At 47.8% G+C, this 8,873-nt stretch overlaps 1 non-coding gene across 1 annotated transcript; it reads right to left on the bottom strand.

The window, feature by feature from the left end:
• Positions 1-857: 857 nt before the first annotated feature.
• LOC121459925 lies at positions 858-1,021 on the bottom strand. Its single transcript, XR_005975998.1, has one exon. It is a non-coding gene; the product is annotated as a U1 spliceosomal RNA (small nuclear RNA).
• Between the last annotated feature and the right edge of the window lie 7,852 nt (positions 1,022-8,873).

Raw genomic sequence — 8,873 nt, 5'->3', positions numbered from 1 at the left:
ATTGTTGGGGAAGGACACAGCCCATTGTGGGCGGGGCCATCCGAGTACTGTTGGTTCTAAACTATAAGAAAACAGCTTGAGCAAGCCATGGGGAGCAAGCCAGTACATAGCACTCCTCCATGGCCTCTGCATCAGTTTCTGCCCCCAGGGTTCCTGTCCTGAGTTCCTTAGATGTGGAAGCATAAGCCGAATAAACTCCTTTCTCCCCAAATTGCTTCGGTCATAATGTTTCATCACAGCACTAGAAACCCTTACTAAGACACTCAGTCTACATATCTAGTTCATGGCCAGCCAACAAATAAACGAAAATGCAAGCCTAAACCAAACAAGACATGGAAGTAGAGAAGGGGTACTGGAGAGACTCTGCTGTGTCCCCAGCATCAGTCACATGGTGGCTTATACTTGTCTGCATCTCTGGTTCCTGGGGAATCCAACACCCTGCCCTCTTCCTGGCCCCTGTGGGCACTGCACAGACATACTGATTTATTGTTTCCCTTTCTATACTGGTCACACAGCTAAGACATTCTGAAGAAAGTTGGGGAGGAAGGGGTTTAATTGGCTTACACCTAGGACAGAAACTGGAGTGGAGGAGCTGAAGCAAAAGCCTTGGCCGGGCGCTGCTTACCCCTCAGGACTTACTTAGCCCCCCAGTTTACAGACCCTAGGGCGGCACCATCCATAGAGAGCTGGGACCTTTCCTTTTAGTCACTAATTACGAAAACGCCCTGGCACTTTCTTGGGACACGCCGCCCGGAAAGTGCCGTGCCTATATCTTCCATACAGAGAGTATGAACAGCATAGAAGCCGAGCATTCGACTAGAGAGCACAATTGTAAGTCTTACTTTGGACTTTAATATCAGGGGAGAGCGCGAACGCAGTCCCCCACTACCACAAATTATGCAGTCGAGTTTCCCGCATTTGGGGAAATCGCAGGGGTCAGCACATCCGGAGTGCAATGGATAAGCCTCGCCCTGGGAAAACCACCTTCGTGATCATGGTATCTCCCCTGCCAGGTAAGTATGAGTTGCTCTGGCGGAGCGCACGCTCTCCCTTACAACACACACCCTTTCAACACACGGTGATCGTCCTCGCGCAACCGCCTCACCCTCATGCCATAGAGACCGCAGGATATGCTCCTCGTCCCTATGGAAATAACACTCAAGATACACGAATTATTCAATATACCGGACGCGGACCTTCGAGTCCTGCGGGACCGGCAGCCCTTGCGCTGGTACTAATCTGCATACGCCCCGCCTCTCTTTTTTCTTTGCCTGCGACCGCGCCGCGGACAGGATATCCCCCCTGCTGGGCTCTCCTCCGGAAGACTGTGCAACCTAGGATGGCCCTAAACTTCTGATCTTGAGTGTGTGACTACTGGGGATCACACATTCCTTGTTATTTTTAATTACCTATAGGTTCTGATCAACTTGGACTGGAAAACATCAGAAGGGGCATATTTAATCAAAACAATAATATATGCCGCAGCAGCTCAGTAATGTTGTTATTGTCTAGATGAACTAACACATAAGGCAGAATAGCAGGCATCAGATAAAGGGGGTGCCTGGGTTAAAGGTTTTGAATCCTAGACTAGTTTCAGGCCCTTGTAAAGTCCTCTAACGTTAGTTCAGGCTGCAGCCAGTCACAGTGAGTTTTGTCAGTCAAAGGGCTGACAGTCTGGCTAGTTCCTATCCTGTGTGGTCCAGGGGCTGGGTGTCTAAGGGTACCCATCAATCCTGGCTGATTTCTGCCTGAGAATAATGAACTCTATTCCCAGGGTTCCTTCCTGTGGGGTAGAATCTGAGTCCCTGGGTTTTTCCTGTTCCCCAAAGGCCAGAATCTTTTAAAGGAATTTTTCAGGAAGTCTCAGTTTGACAACCCCAATTTTTATAATGGAGACTCCCTTGTTTCTGGCAACTAGGAAGTTCAGCTGTAGGGTGTGCGTGCATAGAATTGTAAATTTTGTATTTTTAGTTCAAAATATACATATATCTTTTCTTTTTCCTTTCATATAACCAACCAGACACTTAAAGTGGGCATCAGTAGGTAAAAGTCAAGATGGAATATGAGTTGCTAGGCTGTAGTCATACTAGTCATACTAGCTAATATCTTCTCTTGTATCTCTGAGCAGAAAACAAAATTCAGGAAGTGGTAGAGGGCCAGGTAGTGGAAGAGTCTGGGGCCCAGTGAAACCTCAATTTAAATAGGTCCATAGTCCAGGAGACTGTTTTTGTTCTTTTACTCTTTTGGGCGGCGGGGGGGGGGGGGGGGGGGTTGCCGCCAAGTTCCCAAATAAATCACACACGAAGGCTTATTATTACTTATGAATGTCTGGCCTTAGCTTGATTTTTTTAAAAAATATTTATTTATTTATTATGTATACAATATTCTGTCTGTGTGTATGTCTGCAGGCCAGAAGAGGTCTCCAGACCTCACTACAGATGGTTGTGAGCCACCATGTGGTTGCTGGGAATTGAACTCAGGACCTTTGGAAGAGCAGGCAGTGCTCTTAACCACTGAGCCATCTCTCCAGCCCCCCTTAGCTTGATTTTTTGCTAGCCAACTTTTCTTATCTTAGATGATTCCATCTATTTTTTTTTTTTGCCTCTGGGCTTTTATTATTTATTTATTTTTCCATTTCTTTGCTTCTTTATTTTCTTTCTTTTTCCATGACTTGCTGGGTAGCTGGCTCCCAATGTCCTCCTCTCCTTGTTTTCTTGCTTCTTCTTTTCTTCCAAATTTCTCCTCCTATTTATTCTCTCTGCCTTCCAGTCCCACCTATCCTTTCTCCTTCCTTGTTATTGACTGTTCAGCTCTTTATTAGACCAATGAGGTGTTTTAGACAGGTAAAGAGTCTCAGCTTCACAGAGTTAAACAAATGCAACATAAAAGAACGCAACTCGTCTTTGCATCATTAAACAAATGTTCCACAGCATAAACAAATGTAGCACATTTTAATATAACAGTTCATTTGGCAGCAGTGTCTGTGGCTTGTTTTCTTGACCTGGGTGTGATGGATCCATGGTGTATGCCAGCTCCCATCACAGCCATAGCAGTGGAGAATCACTGTGTAGGTCCTTTCCAAGTTGGCTCCAGGGTGCCGCTGACTACCTGTTGACCCAGGCAGTATCACCAGGCTTGAACAAGCTGAAACTGGTGGTGGCCTTGGAGGCCCGCTGAGTCTCTTGGATGGTCCAGTGACTAGCCTGTCTGGAGGACTGGAGGGCCTTGAGAAAGGAATGGCTAGAGAGTTCTGGCAACTGCTGCTCTCTGAACCTGGGAGGCAGTGGGGAGGTCCTCCAGACATAACCCCATTAGGGGTAAATCCCTCCCTATATGCAGCAAAGCAAAGGAAGGAGGCCTATCCACTCTTTGCTGAACTCTAATGAGAGTTTTGTTAGAGTTTTCGTTTGTTTTGTTATTGTTTTTGTTGTTTTTAAATGCCTTGTTTATTCTTTTTTACCTGACCAGAACTCTGGGGTCTATATGTATGTGTTTCAATCCATGTCTAAAACTTTAGCTATTAATTGAAGGTTTTGGCTGTGAAATCCAGGCCTTTGTTGGACCCCATTGCTAGGGGGAAGTCAAATCAGGGGACTAGTGCCTGGAAGAGCTTTTTAGCTACTATTTGAGCAGTCTCAGTCCAGGTGGAGAACGCTTCTACCCACCCAGAAAAGCTATCTGTAAAAACCAGCAGGTATTTTTATCCTCCCCCAACAGATCTCTGTGAAGCCAGTTTTCCCCAAGTTTGCTAGGGTGTTGTTTTCTTATTCAGCTCTCCTTCTGTGTAAGGGCTTTCTGTTTTGGATTCACTGGAGCACAAACCTGGCATCTGGCTGAGACACCCGCATGAGGCTTCCCAGTCTAGGTGTACCATACCTTGGTGTGAGCAGCTCCGAAAGTCTTGTGGACCCCAGACGAGTAGCCTGGCGAAGGTCAGTACCAGAGTCCTGCCGGTTGTTTCTGGGGAAATGACCTTCCTCTCTGGTGTGGGTTTACTCTCAACCTGTGGGTCTGAGCTGTCCGTTTCTCCTTTATCGTGGAGTCTTAGGCCGCTCTGGGTCACGGTGTATCATCAGAGTATCCATAGGCTCCACTGCTCTTCAGGCCATTTGTGGGCAACCAGGTCTGCAGCCCAGCAGTGGAGGACAGCGATTTGTAGGGTTAGTCAAATAGTCTCTAGGATTCTAGGAGGGACAACATTTCTTAATGTCCTTTTCCCCAAACAACGAGAAGCCCTCTTTTTCTGTAGATCATACCGTGGATGTGCCTGGTAGCAACACCCTGCTCAGCCCGGGGGCGGTATTTCTGCTTTTTTTTCCAGAGAATGACGGGTTTTATGGATCATTGGTTGAAAAGGAGATATAAATCAGGAAGGAGAAAGGAGTGGAACTTCCTCTTTTCCTTTGGTCTCAGGCCAGGGGAACTTTTCCGCTTCCCTGGGACTGCAGCATGGAGCAGAGGAGGGGGGAATGGGGATGCTCACAGGGTTGGGGGGCACTGTTTACCCCTCCCAGTGTGTATTCTACTTAGAAGATGGGGGAGGGGGGGGCTGGATGAGAAACCTGGCCTCTCCCCACCTCCATGCAGGGACCAAGCCTCACCCCGAGTAGGAGTCAGACAACAAAATGGTCAAGAGCTTCTGCTGCCGGAGTGGGGCTGGTGGAGGACTTTGGGTGACCTGGCAGAGCCAAAAGGATTCAGGTCCTCAACAGGAGGGGCCACAGGACTCAAGCCGCTGGGTTGGGGGAGAGTCTCACAGGAGAGAAAGCCTCTGGTCAATACAGAGAAATAAAACTGACAGAAACACACACACACACACACACACACACACACACACACACACACACACAGTGACATCTCATATGGCTCCTGGACACTGGAACAGCAGCTGCATCTGACCTCTCCTCTGTGTCCAAACAGAAGATGCCTTAGCCAGACTTAACCTCGGGAGGTGACAGAGTAGGCAACTTTCTAACTTGTTTCCTTTTGGGGTGGAGGTGTCTGAATCGTTAGCCAGCGATTAATCCGAGGGAGCCTTAGGTTCCGGAACCCCTCTGGCTGCTCATGCTCTGGGAGTCCCCTGCTCACCACACTCTTCCTCGCTCCAAGGAACTCTGGGAGCCCCAGTGTCTCAAGCTGGTCTCTGGGATCTCCAGAAAGGTGGAGGGGTATTCACCAGAGGAGATGCCTCAGACATTGGTTTAAGTCAACAGAAACTTATTAGCCAGCCAGTGACTACACTGGGTGTTCAGGATCCCAGTGCAGCCCCGAGCCTTTGTCAGGGTGAGTTTTTTTTTTTTTTTAAATATCTATTTATTTATTTGCTGTGTATACAATATTCTGTCTGTGTGTATGTCTGCAGGCCAGAAGAGGGCATCAGACCTCATTACAAATGGTTGTGAGCCACCATGTGGTTGCCGGGAATTAAACTCAGGACCTTTGGAAGAGCAGGAAACGTTCTTAACCACTGAGGTGAGCTCAGTGAGCTTACAGGATGAGCTTTTAAGCACAGACACTGTGTTCTGGTTTGACTTGTGTTAATTAACAAGAACAGTCAGCCAGAAGCCGAACTACAGAAGCCAAAAAGCAAGGTTAGTACATTTAGAGACTTTCCCATAACATGGACTTTGATGGATTAGGTCTTTGTTTTCATTTTTGGCAGATGGTGCTGTCTATATGCTGAATTTTACAGCCTGAACGGCACTTCCATCATGGAGTCAGTTGTGCTAAGGTCTGGCCCTGTTACACAGGGCTCCCCGACATGGCTGGGACTGTAGCTTGGTTGGATTTGGAGATTTCTTTTTTCTTTTCTTTATTTTTTGTTTGTTTGATGGTTGGTTGGAACAGGATCTCACTGGTCTCTACTTGCTAAATATTGGGATTGTAGGAGTGCACATACCCAACCTAAAGCAGGCATTTTTCAACTTTTCCATTTGTTATTCTTTTTTTTTTTTTTGATTTTTTTCGAGATCAGGGTTTCTCTGTGGCTTTGGAGCCTGTCCCAGAGACCAGGCTGGCCTCGAACTCACAGAGATCTGCCTGCCTCTGCCTCCTGAGTGCTGGGATTAAAGGCGTGCACCACCACCGCCCAGCTTCACTTCTTTTTTTAATGTTTTTTTTGTTGTTGTTTTGTTTTTTAATTTAGCGTGTGTGTGTGTGTGTGTGTGTGTGTGTGTGTGTGTGTGTGTAGGTGAGAGGGCACCTTTCCAGAGTTGGTTTCTCCTTCCACAAAAGGTTTTGTGGATAGGACTCAGGTGGTCAGGCTTGGGTGGCCTGACAGGCGACAGGAACTTTTACCTGCTGAGTCATCTCGCTGGCGTTTTTCCTATTCTCTCTCTCTCCTTCTCTCTCTCCCTCCCTCCCTTCCTGTCTTTCTTTCCTCCTCCCTTTTCTTCTAACAACAGCATTGTTGTGAAACCTCAGGGAGCATTCCAGCCCTGATCCAGCAGAGGGGGCCATTTCGTTATCTGATGTCATCCTAACCCCGTGGAAGCTGAGAGCTTTACCCTTCCTGTTTGGAGGATTTCGCGCTTCAGCCCTTGGTGCAGTCAGTGGTCTGCTTCCCCTACCTGCCCTGGAACTGTAATCTCTGCGCTCTCTCTGGATCATCACAATCTCACAGGGCCCTCCGTGCACCGTGAGCATTCAAGCATTGGCGGAATTTGATAAGACTTAGGAAGACTGGGTGCCTGCCAGAGGAAGCCATATAATTGACTTGTTAAATCATTAACCTTTATTTTAGACACATTCCTGAAACTCTTGAGTGAGGCTTGGGAATTCGTACATACCCGAGTTCTCTTTGTTTTGTTTTGTTTCTGTTTTTCCAGATAGGGTTTCTCTGTAGTTTTGGATCCTGTCCTGGAACTTGCTCTTCGAATGCACAGAAATCCGCCCCTCCTGTCTCTGCCTTCTGAGTGCTGAGGATTAAAGGCCAGGTCATTCCTGAGCTCTAAATGGTTGAGTCTGACTGCCGAATTGAATGACAGACAGTAGGGCTCTACTGGGTGTGAAATGTGTTTGCACACAGGCGTCATTGCTGCCAGTTTGCACAGGGGAAATAAAAGGAGCCATTGATAAAAGAAGCCTGTTTCTGCCAGGCGGTGGTGGTGCATGCCTCTAACACTTGGGAGTCAGAGGCAGGAGGATCCCTGTGAGTTCAAGGCCAGCGTGGTTGACAAAGCAAGTTCCAGGACAGCCAGGGCCACACAGAGAAACCCTGTCTAGACCCCCGTCCCCCTCCAGGAAAAAAAAAAGGTACTTTTTCTATAGGTGTCATGAAGAGCAGCTCTCAATCTCCTAAATAAACATTTATTTTCAATTATGTATGTGTGTGGGGGTGTGGGTGTGTGCACAGTGATGTTGGAGGTCAGAGGCATCAGATCCCCTGGAACTGGAGTTGCAGGTGGTTGTGAACCACCCATATGGGCACTACACCCAATTCCAGTCAAGGGCAATGATAAGCATTTTGAGACTCCCGGCAGTGGGTTTCTCTGCCCACGCAGTAAACCAAATGGAGCCAAATTAAAAGTCAAGGACCAGGTTTAATCTGAGCAAAGCACCCTTGGGTGATCTCGGGGGGGGGGGGGGGGGGGAAGGAGAAATCACGTGGCAGGTCTATGGCCCGGGGCTCTCAACACTGACCTTGTGTCGGTACCAAGAAGGTGGAGCTGGGCTTCTGGGTCCAAACAGTGAGTGCGGAGCAGCCCTAGTGGAGCAACCCAGATGGACCCAAGATCCAGGCCTTCCCTCCGCACTCTGTACCTGTTCTGCTTTCTTCCTTTGCAGAGCACACTCTCACACATTAATGAAACCTGGAAAACGGTGTCCAAGTGAGAATATGCAAAAGCTAAAAATAGCTTCCCACTCCTAGAAGATCTGTGTCCAGCAGCCGCTCTGGGGAGCAGTCAGAACCCCGGGAGCACTTTCTCAGCACGCGAAGAAATCCTTTTCCCAGCGTCAGTGTGTGGTGATATCTCATTTGTATTTTAGTAAATAAAGCTTGCCTGAAGTTCAGAGACTGAAACAGCCACACTGATCAGCCTTACACACCAGGCAGTGGTGACACACACTTTTAGTCCCAGCAGCCACACTAGTTTGCCATAGAAACTGGACCGTAGTGGTGCACACCTTTAATCCCAGCACCAGAGAGGAATATAAGACAGGAGGAGACAACACTCACACACAATCTTGTTCTGAGATTCCTGGAGGCAGGATCGCCTTTTCAGACTGAGGTCGAGGTAAGAGCCAGAGACTGGCTGTTTTGCTTTTCTGACCTTCAGGTTGAACCCCAATTTCTGTCTTTGGTTTTTATTAATTGTGCTACATCAGTTAGTTGAGGCTGTAGATCAACCAAGTTAGGCACCATTGATAACTATCTTTGTTGAAGCTTTGTTAAATTTATGGGGCACATGGAATAATATATCCAAAGAGCTGTAATACAAATGCCCTCACCAAAGATGGTGACAACACAGTAGCAGCCCTGTGACAGGTTGATGCTTTCAGGGCTCCTTGGTGAGAATCTGCCTTTGTCCTGCAGCCGGTGTTCAAGGGAGCCCGGAGGCTGTCTGGAAAAGGGAATGTGTCCTGCAGACACAGTGACACAGATACTGCGGACAAGCACACACAGCCCTGTCTGGTTCCCCCTGTTGGACCCTGGAGTCCAATCACCCAGGAGGAGTGGCACCAAGAGACCATCTCTCACACCACAGCTGATGTAAAAGCATGAGGATTTTATTAATTCTGTCATGACAGGGTCTTCCAGCAGTCAGGAGGGCAGAAAGACCCTGAATAGCTGGTACAGGCTACTTTTAAAGAAAAAAGCCACAGAAGAAAGGGGAGTGTCTGGGGGTTGTTTATTAACTATTATGATTGGT

Source organism: Microtus oregoni, unplaced genomic scaffold (assembly GCF_018167655.1).
Source record: "Microtus oregoni isolate MIOR12 unplaced genomic scaffold, Mior012 000019F_ref0000042, whole genome shotgun sequence".
In the NCBI taxonomy this organism is placed as follows: domain Eukaryota; kingdom Metazoa; phylum Chordata; class Mammalia; order Rodentia; family Cricetidae; genus Microtus; species Microtus oregoni.
This window is presented reverse-complemented; position numbering and strand designations above follow the sequence as displayed.